The sequence below is a fragment of the Protopterus annectens genome, chromosome 2.part0 (assembly GCF_019279795.1).
Source record: "Protopterus annectens isolate FY-2018-M chromosome 2.part0, PAN1.0, whole genome shotgun sequence".
NCBI lineage: Eukaryota > Metazoa > Chordata > Ceratodontiformes > Protopteridae > Protopterus > Protopterus annectens.
Window position 1 is genome coordinate 1,066,169,992 of NC_056728.1, and position 27,656 is coordinate 1,066,197,647.

Below are 27,656 nucleotides of genomic sequence, written 5' to 3' on the forward strand. Positions count from 1 at the left end.
TACTGTTGCTGTTACACTGAAATTATAACCTTCAATTGTCCTCCATATTTATTCATACCTTGATTATTATTGTTTACCATCTACCATGTTATTCTGTAGAGCTTTACTCCCCAGGCCTCTGCTGAAAAAGGACCTGTGCCCAGTCGGAATTTCCCAGTAAACAAATGTAATAAATAAATAAAATGCCATGAGAATATAAAATGCAGAAATATTGTTCCATGAGTGAGAACCAGTGAAACCCATAGTTACTAGCAAAAATTTCCCGGTAAACAAATGTAATAAATAAATAAAATGCCATGAGAATATAAAATGCAGAAATATTGTTCCATGAGTGAGAACCAGTGAAACCCATAGTTACTCGCAAAAATCACTATACCAGTTAAGGAAATTGTGTGATTAGATCATTCTGTATTTTAAAGTTTGTAGTAATGCCTGCAACGTAAAGATAATAATTTATGGTTGCATCCTTAGGATTCTCTGCTTACTAGGATAATTCTGTATGCGGCAAAGGATGTTGAGAAAGATGCTGTATTTAGATGAGCGGCAGATTATCCTGAGTATGGGATATATAAGGATGACATACATTGCACTTTGTAGTGTGTGAACTCAGCCAATATGGTGTTTTGGGAAATCATTGGAATACCTGCTAAACTTTGGACAAATGTCTTTCTGATCTTCCATTTTGCATGTTTGGTACCTGCAGCAGCAGGTGTCTCCCATGTGCAATGTCCAAAATCCCCCCTCAGTCTTTTCCTGCGATATTCCACCACCTGTCTTACTTACTCCTCATGAACTAAGCCCCTGCTAATGGGGAATCAATTATATGTAAACAAATGAACAGCAGAAAGAGATTACATCAGAGTTGCTTAATACTGCTAACAGCTGTGAAGGCTTTTATTATGCTATACCTGCTAGTCCAACATCTAATGTTTCCATTAGGATTGGTAGTACTTGGTCAGAAAAAAAACACCCTCCCATGAGGATAGATGAGATGGCAAATGTGCTGCTCAGTCCCAGTCCTTCTAGCTGACTACTCAGAGATAAGGTTAAGCAATCAGTTCTAGGTCACAGGTCACAGTAAGGTTTTTTCCCCATTCTTTCCTATGGTTGCAAAATCAGACGTTCTCACAGGTCAGGTTAATAAATCATATACAAAATGGATGACGAAAGGAATCTGCACAGGATAAAAGATGACTTGAACAGAAGGTAAGTGATCTTCTTTCATAATCAAACACAAGAATGTTTCAGTTTTTAGAAGTGTATCACAGAGAAGTCTCTCAGGCCTTGCCAGAACATGTTGGAATAAGACTTAATACAACAGATGAGTACACAACACTCTGAGGAGGAAACAACAGTTGTTTTTAAAGCCTCTAGTCATATGATTTGATCATCTTTATGGCATTTTTCATATGGAAATGTTTGTTTACAGCATTCTCGACAACAACACACAAAAAAAAACTGTTTTCAGAAGTAAGTCTGAGTAGCTAGAAATGCAACAGTGAAGATCTAGCCTCCAGCAAGCATATTTTCTGGAGTCAGTTTTCCCCAAAGGTACTCCGTAAGGACACTCATTTAATTTGCTGACTGTTCTGGGCCACAGATTTGTTTTTCCACTGCCAGACTTGTTCTATTTATTTTGCATATCAGTAAATTAAATGGTTTCCTATGGACTATGGTACAAAATGACATGGGGGAAAAAAGCATTCCACACAGCTCTAAAAACATAGCTCATCTAGTTCATATGATTGTTGGAATATGTTCACTAAAATATATAGACTGGAAAATAAACTTCACTATAAAGAGATGCTAACTCGGTATGCTGCATTGTATATATTAGATACTGGTTAGGTAGAAGAAAAGACATTCTGTAATATTAGTAAAACTATAAATCCCTAGGCAGTTACATGGGATCCAATAATGATGAACAGTTATGATGAGACAAATTGGATTGCTAGTGATCCCCTGATTTAAGAAGTTGTCATTAACAATCATGCAAATAAAACATCCCCAGAGTGCTCCCCCCCAGGTTGGACTATCTAGCTTGTCTACCTGTTCACCTTGTTGCTCATCATGCATAGTGCATTATCACTATTTGTGGTAGGTAATACCAATTTATAACCTTAACTAACAAGATGAAAATTATGAAGATGAAGTGAACAGTCTGTATTAGCAATCAAATGCATCTTTGTCATAATCATCTATGTCATAATCATCTATTTCAAAAAAGAAGTGACTTCAAAATATATTCTAATGTGTAGCTTAAACTCATTCTGGTAATTATTTGCTCTTGTCTCTTCTCACTCTCGTTCTTATTAACTCATAGATGCATGCAATTAACAAAACACTTAACGAGCAGCTAAACACTGCATCACATATGGCTGCTTTGCAGCATCAAGACATCTACATGAGGAGTTGCTAAGATAATGTGTTTAAATACTTTAGCTTAAGAAGATAACATTGCAATTTGCCTTATATTCTCATTTAAATGGATTTGTATGTATTTCTACTGGTTAAAAAGAGAAGTGAATGTGAGTCATTCAAGAGTATAATTAAATTTGATAGCCAACAGGTAGGGCAATAACAGAACATGCTGCACTTCTGGAGGTACTTCAGCTCACCCTACTGCCCTATGGGTTTGACTGAATTACCCAGTAGTCCATCATCATACTGTTCCAAAGTGTCTTATGAACTCTGTCATTCCTTTCCTTCCATGCTTCTACTAATCAGAAGAGATTTAATTCATATAATATTTATTTTTTTCTCTTGCCATCATTTCCATTATCATCCTGAAAGCATTTTCTGCACCACCCCCCCAGACAGTCTAATATTCTTCTCTACATATGAGGGCATCATACGTGAACAGAGTGCTCCAGCTGTATTACGAATAAGAATGTCTAAAAATGCAATAATGCTATGTGTGCTCCTGAAGTCTTGACCTTAATTATAATGATCTTGTCACCCTTTTACTTTAATGATACTGCCAAAGCGATGTCAATTTAGTTTTCAGATTGTGCCTGCCAGTCTTAGGTTAAATGTTTAGTTTTGTTATACCTTCTTTTAATATTTTCAAATGGTTTATATAAAAATAATAAAAGTTGATTGAGTAAATGAATTTATGTTGGACCACGTTCCTCAGAAACCTTCATTTCTTTATGTTATTATAAACTATTGTGTTGTGACCTTTGTGCTACATCTTACACAGTCTGACCATATCCATGACATGTGCTGAACTACACTGGGGAAGAGTTTACATGCACAGAATGCCCTGATATAGCAGCAACCCCAGAAAGAATATGTAGGATACATGGGCATGCAACACCAACTGCAGGTTAGTGCCTGCAAGGTCATGTGTGGAGCTCTTGACTGGGTGTCACCATGCATCGAGTTATGTATTGCTCCTGTACAGCCAGCATGACATAAAGTACAGAATAGTAGCTGATAGAATATAAACAGACAGCTGCACCAACTGTTCCATATTAAATTAGGTATCCATCTGTTCCATCTGTTTCATACTATCTTGATATCCATTTGTTCCATACTAAATTAGGGTTCCATTTGTTCCATATTAAGTTCTGTATCCATCTCTTCCATCTGATCCATATTAAGTTGGGTGCCTATGTCTTCTATCTGTTCCATAACAAGCTGGGTATCCATTTAGTCCATAAGTTCCATTATTACTTGGTTAATCATTTGTTCCATCTGTTCCATATCAACTCAGTATCTGTCTGTTCCATCTGTTCCATCTGTCCATATGAATTTTGGTGTCCATTTCTTCCATACGTTCCAAAATAAGTTTTGCATCCATCTGTTCCATAATAAGTTGGATATCCATCTGGTCCATCTGTTCGATATTAAGTTGTTTATCCATCAGTTCTTCATAAGTTGGATATCCATCTCTGCCATCTGTTCCATATTAAGCTTTGTGTCCATCTCTTCCATCTGTTCCATAATACGTTAGATATCCATCTGGTCCATCTGTTCCTTCATAAATTCAGTATCCATCTGTTCCATATTAAGCTTTGTATCCATCCCTTCCATCAGTTCCATTATTACTTGGGTATCCATTTATTCCATCTGTTACATAATCTGATGTTGGTAATCTTCATTCATTCCTTACCGATGAGTTTCAGTCCTGTCCTCAGAACCGAGCCGGCCGTAGTAACAAGTTCGTGCCAGCCAGAAAACTCTCAAGCTAAGCCTTTACCCATAGTGCCCCTCAGACCTCATTTGCCACAAAAGAATCAAGATGTGTCAGACCAGGCTCTCAGCTAGGTCACTAAAAATTTTACAATTTTACAAATCTTTGACATTTTCTAGCTTTTTTCTTAGTCTTTCTCTCTTTTGAGTGTTATCACATTTCCCTATATAGTTTTTGCGTTAGCCATTTATCTTGTGTCTATTGTCTAGGGGTTCCTCACCTTTCTGAGAAACCCCCTTGTCAGATCTGTAAAGGTTTCAACTCCTGTATGCTGGCAGAGTGTAAAAATAAACATATGTTAACAGGATTGTTGAAATTGCCTTTCTCTGAGGCTAGAAAATCATGGTTAGAAAATCCATCTACATGGCCTATCTAATCACAAAAGGGTTCGCATCCAGATCAAAGGAGGTCATTGTGCCCCTCTACTCATCACTCATCAGACCCATCATAGAATACAACACCCCATTTGGGATGTATCTTACAAGACACCTGCAACAGCTGGAAAGACCACAGAAGTACCTCACCAAGAGGATCACTGTCCTATGCAGCTAGACTGAAGAAACTACAGCTGTACTTGTTTGCATACTGCCTACTCAGATGTGATCTCTGCCTGACATACAAGGCTGTGTCCAACCCAGAATTGATAGACATGTTCCACCTAAAGAAAACCTTATCCCCTCGAGCCACACGCTCTAGGGATTTAAACCTCACCACAACAATAAATAGGATGTGCTGGGCAGATAGATTCCTGTCCCAGAGACTTCCCATGCTTTGGAACAAGATTCCAATCTACATTAGGCAGAGTTCCTTGCTAGCACTCTTCAAGAGAAACCTTGAGGAGTGGCTGGGATACAGAAAGTTTACCCTGGGGATCACTTCAGTGGCTCTGCTGGAGAGAGGCACAGGGAACTAATCTAAGGGGGCGGCGAAAGTCAACACATTCTGGCTAGGCTTATAAATGCCTTCGGGCAGATAGCCTAGTATCTACCTATGAACCTATGAACCTATTTCTGAGTCAGAGACCTCACCACCTCCTTAGAGAGAGGATAAAAAGAGAAGCAAGTCATTACCTTCTTCTCCTCATGAGTCAAAGCAGACAGAACCAAAGCCTAAGGTCCCCAATTGGCACATCCGTTGGTTCCAAGGCCAGAATACGCTTCCTTGCCTCAGTCTTCAGTTATGAGCCAACCAGCTACTTCGGCACCAACCCCTACTTGCTCAGCCCCAATAGCATTATTTGCACCAACCATGGCACTGACAACTACAGTTACTACCTAGGTGCCAACTCACCTTTCTGTGCCAACAATAGTTATTCCAGATCTGGTCACTTCCCCCCTCCCTGGTCTTTATTCTGGTCCTTCAACCTCAGCACAGAAAGGTGATATATTTCCTAGGACAAGGTACTCCCCCTCGGTGGACCCTTTTTATAGCCAACAATACAGCCCCTTTATAGAACATCCAACTTCACCTTTGGGGATGTCCACACATTTGTCTAAGAGTCTTTCTGAACTAAATGCAGTGAGGCTAGTGGATCAGCTCCAAATGACCAGAGGAATCTCTACTCCATCTAAATCCTCTCTCCCATTCGGAGTTGAGGGTTTGGTTCCAAGGACTCTACAACATTTTTTTCATCCGACCTCCATAAGGTTTTGGAGCATCCATCACTGGCACCGACCCCGGTTCCAACTTCCTTGACACTGGTGGTAGACCTTACCATGGTGCCAGGGACTACCCTTTGGCCTACAGTGTCTTCAGCACCAGGTCATCCTCAGGACAGCGACTGGCCTGTTGGCACCGTGTTCCCTGGCATGGCGTCACACTTTCAAACATCCTCCTCAGTTCCGGTAGCTTTGACGGAGCCTCCCCTCCCATGTGTCCATCCTTGGCAGTGGGTCCTTTGAGGAGGGGTGTGACCCCAGTTCTGACTTTGTCTCTTTTGTTTCTGGGCTCCCATCCCTCTTTGGGAGGGCCCACTTTCGATGCAATGGAGAGGGCCTTGGCCTCTGCAGGCTCCCAGTTGGAACTCAATCTGTTGTTTTGCAAACAGCATCCCAGATGGATTGGGAAATTACCCCTAACAACATACACTGTGGAAACAGACCAACACACAGGAGAAGGATGTGCCTGACCTGACTATAGACTGTAAGCGCTGCTATACTGCATTTGGAGTAATGTTGGTTTAACAGGCTGTGTGTGGATATGGCTGTCCTACATGTTTTAATACTGGCCATGTCAGTGCTATGTTTATGAGGAAATCCCCATCTGTAGGGTCATCTGCAGACTGGGCAGTGTATGGTGCCTTTTGTTTCATGTGTTATCCACAAAGCACCTATCTGTGAACTGCAGAAGGTAGTGTGAGGACTGCAGTCTGTAGATGGTCACAGCTGTGAGAGTTACTGACTTCATATCCCTCATAGGACATATGTTGCAACAATCCCTGTTACAACAATAAATGTATGAGGTTATCACAGTAACATGTCAATATTGGCCCTGTGTATGTGCCTCTAGCCACAACTCTGTCAACCTTTGTACATATGTCTTGCAGTAAGAGATGCTGTACACCATAATAAGTGACATCATATCTGATAACAAGCCAGTGAGATATCAGACTGTTACACATGTTATGTATAGTAGGAGTTATATTTAATGACATAACCTGGACATTCTGTGGTTGTGTGTACAGTACTGAGGTCTGTGTACTTATGGTGATTGTTGACAGTGTGTGTTTTGTTAATATGTACCTAGGCCTGTGTACAGACTGTGGTAGATTTCATTGTTCTTGGTCCTGGTCTATCTGATGTTGCATACTGTTCCACTGTATATTACCCTATTGGCTTACATGTTTGTAGGGCCAAACACACACATGTCCCATACCACAGACAGGCATCGGACCACACCGTGTAGTGGGCAAGTATATGTAGGGTTAGTGATTGAGTGGCACATATGAGGATGGTGTTGAACAGATAGTCCATATACTGTAATATTACACTAGCTTACCATATGTGGCTGTGGCTGTGTTCACATTGATTGTGGTTATGGACTTTCACCCAGGTGTCTGTTACTCTGTGCTGTGACACACCTGTAGAGCCTGCTATATATGCAGGTACATGTGTATTCCCTCATAGGAAATGTTGGCCAATGTTGAGCCAGTATGGCTGTAGTTTGCACAGTGCTTTGTTACATGACTAGCAGCTAAGTGTACTTACCCAGTGAGAAGTCATGTCCAGATACTTGCCAGATCTACTGCTGCCAGGCCACTATAACACTCATGTATGTCAGACAAAACAGTGGGATGCAGTACAGCTGTATGTCACAAACTAGTGGGTAGAATGTGGCCATGGCACCTCTGTACCAGTGGCTATTATGTGTCAGGACAGACAGGGGTGTGTGAATGCATAACCTATGGGGGCAAATGTATAGCAGTAGGTACGTGTTATACCCATCTACATGGCTGTTAACATCCACATTGTCAGGCTTGGTCCACTTGTCTTGCACTAAGGGGTTTTGCGTATACCTCTGGACTGTCCAGCGTGTGTCAGACTGTCCACATATATTGGCCAATATCTCTGCTGTAGTCCACAGCAGCATTACTGCGATAGCAGTGGTACTGTACTACAATGTCCTTAGGATGTCTGTCAGTAGCCAATGGTGCATATGTTACAAGCAGATGTGACCTCCCACATACACTATGTCTGTGAAGACAATCCCTATTACAGTAGCAATAGTCTACAAATATACCTGCAATGCATACCTGACATCCCCTTGCACTATGAAGTTGGGACTATAGGTGCTGAGGTAGGGCTCCATTCCATGTTCAGGACATATGGTGAGCATATATGTATATATAATTATTCAGATATCTATATAGATATATACATATATACATATCAACATACACAGATGGTTATGCATATGTACATAGATGTACATATAAACATTCAGATATATACATATACAGAGCAATATATGTCTACCCATATACAGACAGAGATACATATGCACATATATGTATGGCTATCTACATATATATTGACAGTAGTAGGTATATCAGAATAGATATGTATGCACATATAGTTATATATATCTACATATATACCAACATAACTAAGCATATCTGTACACATAGGATGTGCATACATGTATAGCTATATAGACATATGTCTATATATACATATACGTATATCTATATATACATATATCTATATATACATAGTGTGCAGGGTCCTGGGTTCAAGTCTTGCAAGGGCTGTTCATTTTATTGCTGTGCAGAACAAGAGCTGCCAGATACAGATTAGTTAAGGCAGTTTTGAGCAGCTTTAAGTGCATTTGCATGGGTTTGCTTGAAGCTAAGCGGTGCTGAGCTATGGGTAAATGTACAGGTGCTTACACAGTGTAGGCTTTGCTTACCAGTGCGCAAATCAGGTCAGCTGTTATGTTGCAGCAATGTTGATACTTGCTAAGCATAGCTTAGCCCTGGTAACCAGGTCACACTACCCAGTCTGTTAATCTGTAATAAGTGTATATAATGCCATGTACAATACATGCACCTATGTGCTGTCACTACAGTAGCAAGGGGTGTGAGTGTTCTGTGTAGGACACAGATGTATCTGAGGCCTGTACAGCACTGTTATCCATGTGAATGTGTTACATACATGTGTAGTAGCCCAGAGTATGTGCTGTCACAATGGCATGTAGTGTATCATGGCAGTACTACTGTTGACAGTGCTTACCCAGGTAAGATGAGAGTGCTAAATGTAGTACTGACAACAGGCACACCTGTGGGCATAGCTGGACACTGAGGCCTCCCTGTTGTATCCCAGGTGTGTGAGTTGTGTCAAAGTATATACTCCTTACTGGGTAATGATCCGTCATGTGGAATGTAACTTTAGACTACCATCTGTACAGCACATGTTAGTGAGGGCTTCCAAGATGTAGTTATGGCATACATATTGTTGTCAGACATCTATCTGTCAACACACTTATGTCACTGCATAGCTACTTGCTAAGCTGATGACTGTGAGTCCCTGTACAGATGTACAGATGGCAGTTATCCAGCTGGGACATGTACAGGCAGCCTAAGCTTGATTGCCACTGACATGTCTGCCCAGTTGTGTAAGAACTGGCACATATAGGAGATGTCACCCTGTATGCACCACATGCCACGGGTACCTCCACTACACTACCATAATCAACAGAACATGCTTGGGTACAGGTCTCCATCACAGACACTAACCATATGTTGTAATGCATGTTGCATACATGTCAACATGATCACCTCAGTGGCCATGTGTCGGGGCACCTGGAGGATTGGCTGATGCATGTCATTCTCACCCTGAGGCTCACCACAGTAGTGTCTGTCAATAGATTGCCCACTGCCACCTGGCAGATGGCAGGATACCACTGTACACACAACCCCTACAGAACCCATCACCCCTTGGACAATAGCTAGGTTCACAGCTATGACCACCTGCAGCGATGCACCCCTGTACTGGCACATGTGTACATGTGCATGACTGAGTATAGCAGTTTCTGTGTGTTAGCACACCTGTACTTGGAAATTCCATGAGAGCCTTCACAACCAACACAACACCCATTGCCATAGTCGGTTGTGGATGCTGCTGCTGTATGGGACATTACATGTACCCTATTAAGCTCCCCCCCATACTGGCTACATGAGCCTTGCAGTGCCAGCGCAGCAGTGTTTTACAAATGGGTTGCTAGGCATGGGATACCCATTGTGTTCTGGCATGTGTGTTTAGTTATGCATGTCCATATATCTGTAGGGTACAGCATTCCGAGGCCACATACTCCTATTACAATACCCATTGACACAGTAGTACAGATAGTGTTGTTGCTGCCCATAGCTGAGCCATGACAAGGCAACACTCTACTATGTGTGTGGCATGTGCATTAGATGCATATCCCTGTAGTACCACTGTTGAGGTATACTATGAGCTGTATTGCAGTCACGGCCAATGTGTAATGGTGGGTATGGTAGACTGTCAACATGGGTTTCAGGGAGAACAATATCCACTGGGGTATACTGTCATTACATCAACATACACCCGGTATATGTCCCATGTACCACATTATGGTTACCACTGTCACCATCAAACATACAGGTAACTGATACCACAATCCAAGCCAGTTATGCATGTGTTGTGTGCAGCCTACCTGTCACACATTGGACACACGGTTGAGTCAGTTAGCAGTGATAGGCCCTGGTATCTCGGATGTGTGTCTTGCTGTTATGTGTCTATTAATGTGTATATGATGGTATGTCACACTACATATTGTCCGTATAAACCAATTACATCCCCATTAGCATACTGTACATGTCTGGAGATGTTCTGCATGTAACACGTGACCTGAGACACACCTCACCCTAAACGCTGTGTAGTGTGTGCAATGTAAACCACACACTTCAGTATCAATAAATAGCTAGGTAGGGGTCTAGTCCCAGTGTTGCCAAGTAACATTGTGCATGTATGTGGATGGGTGTACAACAGGTTGCATGGTATACACGCCTCAGCGGGTCACCTGTCCATGTGGCACAGGCAATAACTGTTTTAGTAACCTGTGACATGTGTTCAACTGTATCCCAGATATGTCACAGCCATGGTGTCACCACAGTGCCATACCCTGTTGTGGAATATGAATTCAGACCATCCTCGTGCTGACACATGTACACCTACAACACAAATGGATAACATTATAGTGACCACAATCAACCAGTGTTACTAACAGCTATAATTCTTCATTGCTGGACAGCTACACTACCTGCCATATATGCATTACACTTTGCTCCTTACAACATGTTACACAGCAGTACTGTGGTACACTGTAGTACAGTCACCATGTACATCAGAACCATATTAGCCTGTCCCTGAATTGATGGTATGGATGACAGGGATGTGGCACAGGTATCATCATATGCACAGGGCATCCTTGTGCTGACACATGTACATCTACAAAACAAATGGATAACATTATAGAGACCACAACCAAAACATGTTACTAACAGCTTGAAGGCATCATTGCCAGATGGCTACACTACCTGCCATATATGCATTACACTTTACTCCCTACAACATGTTACACTGCAGTACTGTAGTACACTGTAGTACAGCCACCGTGTGCATCAGAACCATATTAGCCTGTCCCTGCATTTATGGTATGGATGACAGGGATGTGGCACAGGTATCATCATATGCATAAGGTGTAATGTTGGTTTTCCAGAAGCCGAGGGTGGGCCATACATTTGACTCCATGTGTGTGGGTGAGGGTTATACTGTGGTGAGGTGGGAGTGGTGCTCTGGTGCGTGTAGGTATGGGGTTGCCCTAGGTGCGTTTGCATAGTGTGTGGGTATGCATGTACACAGTTCTGCCATGTGGCTGCCCTACACAGGTGTTTATGGACAGCTGCAGACCATACCTGGCTGGGTGTGCAGTTCACTGCCTCCGGCCATGGACATATGGACTGTGCCTACCAGGGATTCCATGGGCACGTCCAGGTACAGGCCTCAATGTGCTACTCTCACATGACTATGAAATATATCATCTGGTACCTGGTCCCTCCTGGGACTGGCCAGGACCAAGTGCTCATGGCCTGCTGTGGTGTGGTGTGGTGTGGACAGCACCCTCCACAGTGCCAGAGCTGGAACTGATATTACAAGAGCCTCTTTATGTCCTAGCATGTCCACATTGACTACCAGCTGTTGGCATTGCTGGCCTATGTCCATGCGGCTGTCACTGCACTCCCACCACATGTTCAAGCATAGACATACCACAGTCAGTGAAGGCCATCATCTCACCAGACTGTCTATCCATGAACTCAGTTAATCCACGGATGGCACCAGCCAGTTCATGGGAATTGTCATTTGCAGATGTGAGAGCAGCCATCTGCAGCCTCAGGTCCTGTCTGGTGTAATGTTCTATACATGCCTGTGCTGCCATGACAGCCTGAAACATGCACCTGCTGGTACCAGCTATGTCACCTCTGCCAGGGGAATGACGTTCAACATCCCTATCATGAGCACCCTGGGGCATCTGCCTATGTGGTGCCCTGCCAGACATCCAGCTATGCCTGCTGTAGCAGGATACAGTAGGCATGGCTACCACACTTTCCTGTGCACTGCCACTGAATACCAGCTGTCCCTCCGCTATGGCCACTGGTGATGGGGTGTGTATAGGTACTGAAACTGTGTGCGGGGTTGGGGTGGCTAAAAGGGGGGTGTCAAATGTCAGCACAGTGTTGGCCCATGACAACCGCACCTGTGCCTCAACAGCACTAGCATCATCTTCGGTGTCTGTATGGACACCAACATCAGATTGCATGCAGGAGGGACCCTGACCCACCTCGCCACCTGTGGGGGAAAACAATAAACGCACTTTAAAACTTGTACAGCATTGCCTAACAGTACACACACAAATGCATACACACACACACACACACACACACACACACACACACACACACACACACACACACACACACACACACACACACACACACACCTTTGTAATACCTACCTGTCCATGGCTTTACAGACAGTCCCACTGTTACAAAAATATGTATTTGAACATGTATGAAGTGCTAGTTTAAAATCAAATAGTATATAATGCATTTTATTCTATTTACAATATTGCAATAAGAATGATTTTACATGTAATTGCTTGAAGCTTTGGAGCTGCAGTGTATTTGAACTCTGACCCTGGCAGTAGCCAGCTCAGCAAGCTTATGTTTTTCACTAATGATTATCTGCTGGGTCCGGAAAATTAAATGTATAAAGCATTATAAATCCTTCTTCCTTCCTCTGAGATAATTGGCCTTGTGAATATTATCAGAGATAAAGCACAGCTGCTAAAGTAATGTTGCAAGAAGAACAAAGAAGTGTATTACAAGACTGAACCAACTATTGTATTCGAGCAGGACTGAAACCTTGAAAGAATAACATTTTACAGAAAGACATTATAACTCACCAGGTGCTTTGCAAGGCTGTATTATTCCCATGGGAAAACTTTTAAAAGTATAACATCAGCTTTTTCTTATGAATAGAATATTGTAGACCATAGTGATGTAGGTGTCCTGTGACTGACCACGTCAGTGAAGTGGGCACAGCTTGAATGTATGAGTATATAAAATTGTGTATTTCCTACATCATGTCAGACAAAACTCTGTACTTGTATGGTTTTTTGCCTCCTGGTGTACACTAGTAAACTTTTGCATCTGAGCCTCCTGTGTGTTATCATTTGTTTTTATTTAACAGTTTGGTCCTCCTTGACCGGAAGCCCTCGACAGCTACAGATCAGAGTGTACCGGTGGTCGAATACTGCGCAGGAGAAGCTACCGAAACGGTTCTTCTTGAAACACAAAGACCTCCGACTGAATTGTCGTTTTGAGAGGCTGGCCACTTTTCTGATCTGCGGCCGAAGAGCGGTCTCGAACTGGTTGACCCAAGAGGCTCAGGTAGGAAGATATTTGCCTTTTTTCTGTTTTAGATCAGGGACTAGGTTGCAGTAAATGTCATTGTCAAAGATTTGTTATACAGATCAGGGACAAAAGGAAATTACTGTATATTTTGTCAGAGATCAGGGAAACAGAATAAGGTAGGCAGTTATTCTAGATAAACTGTGTAAGGAACTGAAATACCACGTGGTGAAAAGGGTTACATAACATTAAAATGGGAAATCAGTGCACTAAAAAATCGCGAGATCCGCCCCTAACTGATGACGCAAAATATATGCAATCACAACGAGCAGATAATGTAAGGTATTATACAAAATGGGTTAATAAATACGGATTTGACGGTAAATTAAAAAAGATTTCATTAGTTAAACTTTTAAAACAGCTTAAATCTGACGCAGAAGGTCAGGCAAAAAAACAACAGCGATTAGGCATTCCTCAGGCACATAGGTGGATTGAGGAAGTAAACCGAAGGGAACAGAAAATTAAAAATGCGAAAACATTATTTTTAGACAAAGAGGATAATAATACAGTAATAGCGACGGCCCCTCCACCCCCTCCAATGTCTTTTTCAGGATATGAAGCAGGAGGACAGGCTAGTCCACCTCCACGTTATCCTGAAGTTACAAGAACACTAAAACCATTCATTAGAGAACCTACTGAAACTAGGTCCCGGACACGTAAGACACTTAGGGACAGAGACTTATATCAAATGGGGATAGACACACTAGAAGAGGATGGGGAAAAATCTGTCCACTAATTGAGGTACCGAACCCTCAGGCAGGACAGGAAGGGCAGGACCCAACTCTCCTAGTATACAGACCATGGACACCGGAAGATATTCGGAAAGCTACAGAGGGAATCCCTCATCCGAAAATTAATTACACAAAGTTTTTACAAGATTTACAAGGTATGAGACTAAGTTACCACTTGAATGGGGAAGAAGTAGAAAAGGTAGTTAGACAGATTGTGGGTCCAGACTGGCACATGATTTGTGGCGCCTGGAACTCTCGTGATGCACAGCTTAAACCACTCCTACATAGTGACGCAGAATTAGACAACAGAGTGAAAGGTCTTACAGACCGAATCTCTGAAAAATGGAAACCTAGAGCAGATTGGACTTGCATTAATCAATGCATACAGCAAGAGAATGAAACTGTAAATGGGTACTATGGTAGATTATTGGAATGTTTCAATAATCATAGTGGTATGGCTATTCCTGAAAGCCAGACAAATGATAGCTCGTATGAACAGCAACTGAAAAATGCATTTTTAAAAGGTTGCATTGCACCTATCAGCAGCTTTATTACAAAGCGTATTATAGATCATCGAACAAGCAGGCTACAAGCCTTACTTGAATATGCAAGACATGCTGAGAGACACTTTAATAGTAAAAAGAAAAAGAAGACACAGGTCTTCACAGCTGAAGACGGAGCAGAGGTCTTTGTAGTACAGTCAGGTAAAAAGGGTAAGAAAAATACCCAGAGAAATAAACAATCTGACAAAAGGTCAGAAGATTTTGAAGAGAGAAAAAAGAAAGGTGAGTGCTTTAAGTGTGGTAAGAAAGGACATTTAGCAAGGGATTGCAGGCTAAATAAAAAGGAGACTACAGAAAATAAAGGTGATGAGGACTGACTATATGATAGTGATGAAAATCAGAAATCATCAGGAAAGACTAATAAACAAAGGACAAATGTAAATGTAGTGGAAGGAACAGAGGAAGTGCAAGCAGATGTAGAGGATGAACAAAGTGAAATTTTAGATTTGGCCTTACTGAGCTTGGAGCTCTATTTGGCAGACACAAAACCGGAAGTTACACTTCTGGTGGAAGGAAGGGAAGTGAAATTTTTGTGTGACTCAGGAGCGTCACGAACTTTGATACACCCTTCAAAGTTACCAGAACACTCTGAATCACCTGACTATATATTAGTGAAAGCAGCAAATGGACAGCTATATAGGGAGCCACTCTCCCATGACATAGCAATAACTGACCCTGTTTCAGGTATGACTCAGAAAAGTAAAATTGTAGTTTCTGCAAAATGTCCAGTAAACTTACTGGGAAGAGATCTTATGCAGATATTTGGCATAGCGGTAGTTCCTACTATGCAGGGTATGGAAGCACAAAGACAAATGGATACTTTTGTGGTGCGACCGGAGGGTGAAACTTTTTACTGGTACAGCCAGGACCTAGTTACGACTGGTCCAGGGGCAGTAACCGAGGAACTGATGAATGTAGCCATCAGTAAGGCCCCCTCCCTTGACACTGATCGACAGCATTTGTTACATTGTACTCTATACTACTGCAGCATGCCAGGACCTGATAAAGAATATGAGCAAGAGTTGTTCAAAAATCCAGCTAACAGATTAGTATTACGAACCTTGTATTGGGATACTGAGGGAAACAGTGTAGTAAGCTGTTCACTACCTCAAGAATTCATGACACTATACAAATCTAATAGATTGCCACATGTCAGTTTGACAAAGAGTAAAGATGTGAGATGGGCAGATTTAGGAGAAAAAGTAACAAAATGGGAAAAGCAAACTGATTTAGAATTATCAGAACAGGGAGTACAAAAACAGAAATTGAATTGGCTAACACAAACACATCCAGCTGTACACTTGCAAGCTAGTGAAGACAGGTGATTAGCATTCTTGTTAGAAGAAGAAGAAAAAGCCTTGTGTGATATACCAAATATTCTTTGGTCAACAGGCAAATCAGATGTAGGACTTATTCGAACAGCAGGACCAGTAACCATTACACCTAAATCAGCATTTAGACCACAAAAAAGACAATACCCCTTGAGGAAAGATGCAGAGCAAGGAATCAAGCCTATAATAGCAGCATTACTCAAGGAAGGAGTACTGGTAGAATCTCTAGATTCACCATGTAACACCCCTCTATTTCCTGTTAAAAAAGCAAACGGGGAATGGCGGATGGTACAGGATTTACAAGCCGTAAACAATGCGATAATACCCAGAGCACCTACGGTGCCAGACCCACACACCTTGTTGAACGATTTGAAGCCACAACAAAAATATTTTACTGTGGTAGATATAAGCAATGCTTTCTTTTCAATACCTATACATCCTGATAGCCAGTATTAGTTTGCTTTTACATTTCAAGGTAAAAGATATACCTATACTCGGCTGCCACAGGGATATTGTGAAAGTCCAACGATATTTGCACAAGAAATGGCAAGTAACCTGGCAGGATTTACTCCACCAGGAGGTAGTCAGATTCTACTTTATGTAGATGACATCTTGCTAGCAGCCCCTACCCAACACCAATGCAGGGAAGATACAATAGCATTATTGAAATTTTTAGCAGCACAGGGACACAAGGTAAACAAAAGTAAGTTACAACTTTGGAGAAAACAGGTTAGATACCTAGGATATGTAATATCGAATGAAGGTAGAATATTAGATGAAGACAGAAAAACAGCAATTTTACAGGCACCCAAACGAGCAACCAAGAAGGAAATGATGTCCTTCTTGGGAACGACTAATTTTTGTCGAAGCTGGATATCAAACTATGCTTTAGAATCAGCTCCATTGGCTGATTTAATATATAAAACACCGATGGCAGCACAAGATGTATTACAATGGACACCTGAAGCAGAAACAGCTTTCTGCAGACTAAAACAATTGATAGCTTCATCATTAGTTTTAGAACTTCCAAATTACCACAAAAGATTTTTTCAAACCGTAGATTGTAAACAGGGATACATGACGTCAGTTTTGACGCAACAGCATGGGAATAAGCAACGCCCCATAGCTTACTATTCATCACAGTTAGATCCAGTGGTGCGATCATTGCCTCACTGTGTGCAAGCAGTAGTTGCAGCTGCAATGGCAGTACAGGCTTCGGCCTCAGTGGTGTTATTCCACCCTCTCACATTGAGAGTGCCTCATGCAGTCGCGATAATTTTACTGCAAGAAAAAATAGCATATCTATCTCCTGCTAGACATCTTTCATGTATGACCATACTGCTGAGCCAACCTCATATGGTAATTGAATGTTGTACAACATTAAATCCATCAACGTTACTTCCAACTCCTGTGGATGGCACACCACACAGTTGCCTGCAGGAAATTGAGCAAATAACTTTGCCCAGACAAGACCTCACTGATATGCCCTTGGATGATGCCGAGGTGACATTTTATGTGGACGGTTCATGCAGAAAGGGTCCTACAGGGAAAAATCTAGTAGGGTATGCAGTAGTCACAGATACAGAGATTTTAGAAGCCCAACCCTTACAGCATAACCTGTCTGCTCAAGCAGCAGAATTGATAGCCTTAACACGGGCTTGCACTCTAGCGAAAGACAAATGTGTGAGCATATATACTGACAGTCAGTATGCTTTCTCTACAGTGCATGTTTTTGCACAGCAATGGAAAAATAGGGGAATGATAACATCTACTGGCAAACCGATTAATCATGCACACCTTATTTTGAACTTATTAGATTCTATTCAGTTACCTACCAAAGTAGCTATTTGTAAATGTTTAGCTCATACAAAACAGCAGGATGCAATTTCGAAAGGAAATGCAAAAGCTGATGCAGCTGCAAAACAAGCAGCCTCAGACTCAGAAACTTTACTTTTAACTGAGGAATTACAACCCTCTGAGATTTTAGATTTAGATATGTTAAAAATGATGCAGACATTGACTACAAAAGCTGAGAAACAAAAATGGGAGAAACGAGGTGCAATCCTCGAAAATGGACTGTACATCTCCAAAGAGAAAAAGCCAATATTGCCGTCTAATTTATTTAGATATGCAGCTTTGTTGAGCCATGGGCAGAGCCATGTCACAACAAGGGGGATGGTGCAGTTAGTAAATCGAATATTCCAAACATATGGATTCACAAACTTTACACAAAAATTTTGTGCAGCATGTCATATCTGTAACAAGCATCATGCACAAGGAGCATTTAAACCCAAGCAAGGGAGTTTTCCTATACCACCATATCCGTTCCATACTATCTGTATGGATTTCATAGAATTGAGCAAATGTGAAGGAAAAAAATACTGTTTAGTGATCATAGACATGTTTTCCAAATGGGTAGAAGTCTTTCCAACTAAAAATCCGGATGCGGCAACAGTGGCAAAGGCCCTAATAAAATAAATAATTCCTAGATTTGGCATACCGGAAAGAATCTATAGTGACAATGGGACACACTTTGTTAATCAGACGATTCACCAACTTGGAGATTCTTTGGGATCTCCTTGAAGAATCATTGTGCTTACCACCCACAGTCTGCCGGACTGGTGGAAAGGTACAATGGAATTTTAAAGAGCAAGTTGAGGAAGTTAATAAATGAAACACAGAAGAATTGGATTTGCTGTTTGCCTTTGGCACTGCTGAGCATGAGAACAGTTCCAAATGTAAAGGGTCTGACTCCCTTTGAAGTGATATTTTGAAGGGCATATTATGTGCCACAGTGGAAAGCTCTCATGCCTGCAGAGCTAGAGGCTGACAGCTCATTAGCTAGTTATATGAGGAAACTGTTAACAAATAAAACTGTTTTGCAGTTAAACTCTTTTTCAGATAGAGGACAGACCAGACCATTGGAAGCGGTGCTGACCCCAGGGTCCTGGGTGTGGTTGAAGGTCACAAAGAAGAAAAATTGGACGAGTCCGAAGTGGGAAGGACCGTACCAGGTACTGTTGGCGACGCCTACTGCAGTCAAAGTTGCTGAGAGGTCGTCCTGGGTTCACCTGACGCACTGTAAACCGGTAAAGAATTTTCAGCTTGATAAACATTTTGTGACTGACACACAACAAAGGCAGGATGACCAAGAGCAAAATGAGTAAAAATACAGATCAACCTCGAAGATATTGTTTAACCATCTTGCTAATTGTGCATTTATTGACTATGATTGTGGTGACTTTCCTTTTGTTGTGGTTCTTCCTGCATATAACCGCACAAATGAAAGTGGAGAAACGTGATGAACTGTCTATAGACTGGCATCCAAACTTTAACACATACCTAGCTATGAAGCATGTATATGTAGAGACTATGAGCATTTCAAACTGCTGGGTTTGTACTGCTATACCAACAGCATATGGAGGACTGTTGATGTTCGCTGTCCCCTTGGGGATAAATGAGACTTGGGAAAATTTACTTTTTGATACAGGTTCTGTAAGATCACAGGACAAAATTGCATTGTATTTACCTATTACACAGAGAGAAATTGTATGTTTCTATAAAAATGATACACTCCAAGTGGGTTGGAGTAACTGTAACATAACTGTATCTTATAAATGCTATATTAAGACTAAAGATAAAACCACTAGTTGTAGCACAAATTATGAATCATATTTGAGCTTAATGAAAACAACAATAAGAGATGTGCAGAGTAATCCTGTATTGCATAAACAATTGTCTGTTATAGACAAGAAAATGTTTCATTCAGAATTAACCCGCATCAGTACTAAAGTAGAAAACTGTTATTTTGTTTGTGGGAAAAAGGCATAGAAATAGCTACCTGAGAATTGGTCCGGCAGTTGTTTTTTGGGTTATCTGGTTCCGGCTATAAGGCATACTGCAGAATTACCTCTAGGTAAGATACGAAATGTAAGAGATGTAGCCCGAAAACCTGAGAATCCAATCGGAAAACCTGTAAATCCAGTGGGAAAAATCGAAGCTGGTTCGAAGGATCATCATTCCGTGAAAGATAAAGAAAAATTAACTCATATGGACTTGAGTGACAGTGTTATATCCTGGGCTGGAATACTTCCAGCATATGGAGCAGTCAAATCGATCTGGGAGCTGAAAAAACTGTTGAAACTTCTTGAAGTAATGAGTAACGCAACTTTTTCTGCTCTCGAACTAGTGACTGATGAACTGAATGCAATGAGAACTGCTGTGCTACAAAATCGAATGGCTCTTGACTTCACCCTAGCGGTGAGAGGTGGTACATGTGCGCTTATCAAAGAAGAATGCTGTACGTTCATACCAGACAATCGACATGAGATCAATGATCACCTAGAGGTAATACAGCAGGTATCGGCCATGACTGAACCAGGCCCAAACCCATTGACAAACTTTTTCCAGAGTCTATTTGGTGGGTGGGGTTCTATCCTAATGAATATTTTGATTGCTATTTGTGTTGGTCTGCTCCTATTAGGAGCTTGTGTCTGTTGTGGGATCCCCTGTATGAAAAGATTAGTCAGAGATTTTGTTGATATATCTGTAACTGAGACTTTGTACCAAGACATTGAGCTGGAGCTATTGGTTCCAGATGAAACTCTTTCTGAAATATAAACTAAAATGACTCGCCTAGTTGAAAGTCCTTAAAGGAGACGGCTAGGGGACGAAATGATATTGTTTATGTTTCTGAATAGAATAAAAAGTATTAATAGGAGGGAGATGTTAGAAAAATATGTATTTGAACATGTATGAAGTGCTAGTTTAAAAGCAAATAGTATATAATGCATTTTATTCTATTTACAATATGGCAATAAGAATGATTTTACATGTAATTGCTTGAAGCTTTGGAGCTGCAGTGTATTTGAACTCTGACCCTGGCAGTAGCCAGCTCAGCAAGCTTATGTTTTTCACTAATGATTATCTGCTGGGTCAGGAAAATTAAATGTATAAAGCATTATAAATCCTTCTTCCTTCCTCTGAGATAATTGGCCTTGTGAATATTATCAGAGATAAAGCACAGCTGCTAAAGTAATGTTGCAAGAAGAACAAAGAAGTGTATTACAAGACTGAACTGACTATTGTATTCGAGCAGGACTGAAACCTTGAAAGAATAACATTTTACAGAAAGACATTATAACTCACCAGGTGCTTTGCAAGGCTGTATTATTCCCATGGGAAAACTTTTAAAAGTATAACATCAGCTTTTTCTTATGAATAGAATATTGTAGACCATAGTGATGTAGGTGCCCTGTGACTGACCATGTCAGTGAAGTGGGCACAGCTTGAATATATGAGTATATAAAATTGTGTATTTCCTACATCATGTCAGACAAAACTCTGTACTTGTATGGTTTTTTGCCTCCTGGTGTACACTAGTAAACTTTTGCATCTGAGCCTCCTGTGTGTTATCATTTGTTTTTATTTAACACCCACGTATATGTCCATGTGGTACCCCATCCTGCATCACACTTGTTAACATATACTCTGATACCACTCATTAACATATCAGTCCTCTAAATGCCTACACAAGCAGTCACAACACAAGACCTGTTATTACTTTACCTGCCTGACCTGTGTGTAGTGGTTTTACATGGCCTCACTGTTATCATTCGGTATGCACCCTCTGTATGTCTGGACATCATGAGCATGGCCCCTACATGTGTGGGCTACTATGTTCTCTCCATAATAACATGCACTGGTGTGTCATGTGTATGTAATGCTCAGTACATGCCAGATATGCTGCTCCTTCGCCTATCATGTGACAACTGTAATATATGGATACACTCCCTGGTGTTGACTAGTACTTCCCCAATGCATCTGTAGTGCTGCATACATGGGTTGTAGGTGACCTCTCTGCTGAATACGATATTAAGGGTGTACCTGGTGTCTATCTTCCCTCTGGATGCCTGTTTGATGCTACAGACCATATTATACTATCAGCTGTCCTGTGATTACACACATGACAAGTATTCCTGGTGTGTAATGTGGCAGTCCATGTACATGTACTGCATGATCCCAGAGGGAGTTACTGCTGTATGAACATCCCACAATCACACATGTACATACATGGTGAGCCACACAAACACTCACACATGCACACAAGCATCCTACATGCATCAGCTTCCCTCCACTTTTATCAGGGTGACCCTACAGACAAAATGACTATCCATCAGGATGCACACACACACACACACACACACACACACACACACACACACACACACACACACACACACACACACACACAGGTGAGGTTGCACAATGAAAGTAAACACGGTCCTCCTATTACCCCTCTGTCAACATGCATAACATTTGGTACCCAACAGCATGCAGAGCAGCTATAGTCAATCCATGCTGGCAACAGTATACATGTGTGTGATGCATGTGCTGTGTCACTAGGTGAAGCTCCTTTCCCTGGGTACCACTGCAGCCATGAGGATAGTATTTTTTGTGCACCTGTTCTGCACCCTGCCATGTACTGTGCACTACACCTCACAGGTATACGGCCCATTGCTGAATGTGTACTACGTTATTGGTTATGTCATCTTTGATGTTCACAGCTCCTATGTTTTCCAGCAACACATACCTGGTATGATATGTGGACAGATGTAATTTGTGATTATCTGATGCCTGATGTACATCTCTCAACATCAGCGGACCATGAATGACCAATCCAATATTTTTACACTAACAACCATCAGAGCATACCATGGGTATGGGGGGTGTACACACCGTTCCTGATATGACGCACCCATCTGTGATCTGCATTGGGACCACATCACTGTATATCTTAACAGTACATGTGCCCGATATGTGACATATGTCCTGTACTTTCACATGCAGCGTCTACAGAATGTGTTAGGTGTGTGGATGCTGACCGCAATACATACACTCCATGTGGGCATATGTGTGCTATGACAGTTTGACGCATCTCCTGTTGTGTGTACTACATCAGTAACTACTCCTGGTGGGGGTATACCAGCGTGGGCCATCAGCAATTGTCAGTGTATGTTTGGTCTGCCCTACATATATCCCGCCTACTCTGCATGATTGCAAGATCTACTCATGTGCACATCCCTTGGTGTTCACACACTGCCATCACTATTGCTGTTGGGGTAGGATTACATCTGCCACAGGTTCTGAACCTGACTATGTGCAGATACTGCCATTCTTAGCATCCGTAGGATCCCTGCTGCAGTTCACTGGTGTGTCATGCTGACACCCGCCGCCTTCAGTCTTTTTGCAGATGCATGACAAGTAAGCCCTACACTTGTGTGTCACTTTAAAGTGTCCCATACACTGAACACCACATTACAGCCTAGTCCCAGCTGATAATGTGGACTACTGTAATGCATTATGCCATAGTGTTTCTCTGCAGCAGTTGTCATTGTCCTACAGGTATATACACTGGTGTCGCACTGCATATGGGTGTTGTTCCAAACATGTCCCTAGTATAGACCATGTCTCCCGCCATTATGTTACTCCCTATGGACACATTCAACAATGACAGGATGTTAGTTATCATGCAGGTGTCTGACATACCCTTCCAATACACCATTGTGGTCACCCCTGTGATGCCATGCATTTCACAGCAACAATACCTGCTCATGTACAGCATGCATTCTTGGTAGGTGTGTTAGATGTGTGCATGGAATATACCATTGCCATTACATGCCCAGTGTGTTGGCAAGCATCTACATAAACCATACTCACCAGCTACAGGCTGCTGCCTTGGTGGTATCCCAGAGGGACCTACATAAGAGGGTGGGATTTGCAATGTCAGTGGCCACACCTGTGGCAGTGCTACAGGGTGGGTGCAGTATTACAATACATCAATGGCACGTTTCCACAATACTACCACATATGGACATCTGTTTATCACTACTGTGCAGCAACACAATATACCTATGACATGTCAGATATGCATGCTCTACCTGTACCGATGTGAATGCATACGCAACAGTGGTCTACTGATATTCCCTGCACCTTACCTGCATGCTCCTCAACTGGTGTGTGGGTGGCACCCACATCCACAAAGGTGTCAGGCAGTTGGTGGCTGGCATGGACTCCCCCTGTGGCCAGGTGATCCCTGGACTGCAGCAGCACACTGACAGGCATTGCAAAGCAGGTCAGTGCAATGATGCTGGACCTCCTAATAACTGCGGTTGTGCAGTCCAACATCATTGACCCTGTGGACTAGGTCGCTCCACAGGGCAGTGTGTTCCTGCTGATCATGGGTGGTCTGGCCAAACAACACAGGGTAGTGCTGGATTAAATACGTGATCAGCACTTCATTTTCGGCAGCTGAATATGTTGGCAGACATGCATGTGACATCTTGACTGAAAGACATAAAGATGGAAACATTTCTGAGCAACTCATACAGCAAGGTTACCATAGTTCTTAATACACATCTCTGTCAACCCCCCACCATATCAGTGACAACAAACTGTACACACAACTCATTTGGTATGGCTTACCTACCAGTGGGACAGATATTGTATTATACCACACTTTCTGCTATGTGTTTGTAGACATGTTCCCTGTGTTGACAATATCATTGCTGGCCTATTACAGACTATTCGCCTGCATGCCAGTGTCAGGGCCACTATGGTTCCATATATGCCTGTGGTATATTGTTGTATAACAGTGATACAATAGCATGTATATGTACTATTGCTCAGCAGAACCACCTCTCCAAACCCATCTGCCCAGTTACCTGGCTACATCACATGTGTGCCCCACCCTGGGGCCTCTTCATGCATTGGTCCAGCAATACCATCAGGTGGAATGAACCCAGGGGATGTTGCCCCCCCCCCAGGGACACACACAGACATGTTCCTGTCCCCTGAGTTTAGGTCCGGGGTCTGTTCCATAACGGGCTCCACAGACACATGCGGGATGTGCTACATCACTCTGAGGCACCCAGTACACATTCACAGGGCCGGCATGCTCCTCCTGCTTAGCCTCCAGGACAGGCACCTTCAGGACGTGGACAGCTGATGTGAGTAGCAGTGGTTGGGAGGCTTGTTCTCATTATGTCCATACTGGGGCCCATGGGTCATCCACATCACAGACCACACACATCATACAGAGTGTTTACCCACAACATGTGTCACATACCACCCCTGTAGACTGTCCTCTATATCTACCAACCCTGACCACCTCCACAACTATACCTGCCATACTTCCCCATATTCCCATTCCATACTTCACAGACGAGGGCAATGTGGTCCCAAAAAGGTGTTAACATGTGAAATACCTGTCCATGTTGCACACACTGCCAGCTGTAGATATCTGTGTGTATTGCTATGTGTACTGTTTCCTCACACATAGCATGCAGCACTGTGGTAGTAATATAGGGGACATGTATTTACATACATATATGTTTGTGTGTGTGTTTGTATATATGTAGACATGTGCATATAGGTATATATCTACATATGTGTAGATATATGTGATGTATATATCTGCTCATATATATGTCTACACATGGGTATCTGTATATTTGTGGACATACATTGGTATATATATATATATATATATATATATATATATATATATATATATATATATATATATATATACATATGTACACATATGCATACCTATATGTGGGGTACATTCAGACATCAGGTCCACAATCTCACAACACCTTCCTGCACAGCTGCAATGTTCTGCCTTGCTACAACACAGACAGGTGCCACATATGGACACAGCCTGACATTATGGGGGAATATGTAGGACCAGATTGCAGGTAACCCTGTTACATACCTATATCATTCTTGCATGCTAAATTGTAGATTAACCTGAGTATCCTGAAAGGGGTGGGCTGTTGATCCCACATGTCCATCATAATGGCATTACTTCCACCACCATCTATTGGCCATATAATATACATACTTCCCATTACATAACACACACTATGATGGCTTACATCTTGTCAGTGCTGATCTACACAGTTGATGGCTGCAGTCCACTACCCACAGGGACATGCACTATTGTCCATTGCAGTTGTTCAGTTGAACATCATTACAACAACACCCGATGGCACATATAAATCATTCAACATCATCTATCCCATTATTATGGACCAAGTACTACATTCAATTACATGCATATATACTTCACATACCTGTTGTGGGAATGATGTCTGTTCTGGATAGTTTGCTGGATGTAATTATATATATTTTTTGCTGTGGCTTTGGCTTTCACTTTCACTTTCACTCTCTCTCTCTATCTCTCTCTCTCGGTCTCTGTCCAGTAAACGGATTAAGATGCTTTGAATAGATTGCAGCATGGATTTTGTAGGTGATGCACATGATCAGGTGATGGCCTCTGAACCAATCAGTGTCCTCCACTTGCTACCTGCATGCAGCTTGCTGTGTAGTACTTCCAATTACCACTGTCATGGCAACCACCTACTATAACTCCCTACATCATGTGGGCATGGTCCCTTTACCTTTTCTGTGTGATGGACATTCTTCCTGTATGTGGGCATCACTGTTACAGACAGCAGGTAGCAATACCTCTTACAGGGGAACCTGCACACTCAGGCCAGCTACATACTTGTTGGAAAGTTCTAGAACTACAGACAGTTTGTGAGTAGAGTTGTCATATGCATTGTATAGCATTGGTGGTGCAGGGTTTGTGTGTACATACTAGTTTAACTTGGAATGCAGTCTGTCTGCATATCTCTCAACTGTGGGCCCATCCTCTTGATGGCCAGAGGTGTGCCTATTATGTTTTGTCTGTCCACCACACAGGTCTTGTGTCAGAGATTTCACTGGCAGTGTGTGTGTTAAGTGCTATCAGTACATGGCTACATCCATTTCTGTTTCTAACATCATATTCCTGACTAAGGGTATGTTGCAGACTATCCTGTAACACCAGTGACTTGCTTAGTGTATGATAACAGTTTTCCACATATGGGCCTGTGTTCCAGCCTCTGTCTTCCATCTACATACCAGGCTTTGCACATATGACATCCTGTCAGGGGTTGTTCTGTAGTGGGCTGTGAGTACATCATGCTGCCATTTCTGCCATCAGTCCACTGCTGTTGTGTTCCCTACACATACGGTGGGGTTGAGGCCATATATGTGTGGGCTAAACCTATGCAATACGTGTGCCCTTATGCGCTCCAGAGGCCAGTGTATGTAACAGTGGTATATGGCCCTGTATTAATGAGTCGGGTGGATGCACCATAACTAACCTAGGCTGTTACAATATGTGGGGGTATCAGGGGTAAGCTGCCTTAAGGCATCTTGATGTGCATTATTATACAATCCTCCTTGGGTAAATGCAGGCCTACTGCCTCCTGCCATACAGACTGCTCTGTT